The 442-nt window shown below is 33.9% G+C and overlaps 1 protein-coding gene across 1 annotated transcript in view; it reads left to right on the forward strand.

Moving 5' to 3' along the window:
• The window catches only part of LOC119585191 (neuropeptide CCHamide-1 receptor-like), a 50,455-nt gene that overhangs the window by 521 nt on the left and 49,492 nt on the right, over window positions 1-442 (forward strand). The gene's annotated exons all lie outside the window — the stretch shown is intronic.

Here is a 442-nt window from a genome sequence, read left to right on the forward strand (position 1 = left end):
GTTCATTGTATGACCCCCCCCACCCCTTCAAGCACAAATCTCGCTCTCCTCTTAAGAGTATAAACTCCAGAAAAGTCTTTCGTCTAGAAGTTATTTTTCATTTACTTCCTGTCTATCTCGACCTCTCTTGACACTTTTGATCCCCCAGTAATTACCTAATCACTTAAGCTTCCGTACCCATTAACTCTTTATTGCTTCTGCCTCTAATCTCATTAAAATCAAAGTTTACTCGAGTCGTGATAAAGTCTTCTAATCCCTAATCATTATTTTTTTCTTAAATATTGTAAATATTATATCGTTAATCTTAATCATGATAAACATTTTCTACTCTGCTCTATTTACTGTGATTTCGCTACGTATTAGTCATTAGTGATAATTAATCCAGGATGTGATTATCGAATGTCTATATTTCTTTTATCCTTTTTTTTGGCATTCCCTCTGA

The sequence above is a fragment of the Penaeus monodon genome, chromosome 19, assembly GCF_015228065.2.
Source record: "Penaeus monodon isolate SGIC_2016 chromosome 19, NSTDA_Pmon_1, whole genome shotgun sequence".
NCBI lineage: Eukaryota > Metazoa > Arthropoda > Malacostraca > Decapoda > Penaeidae > Penaeus > Penaeus monodon.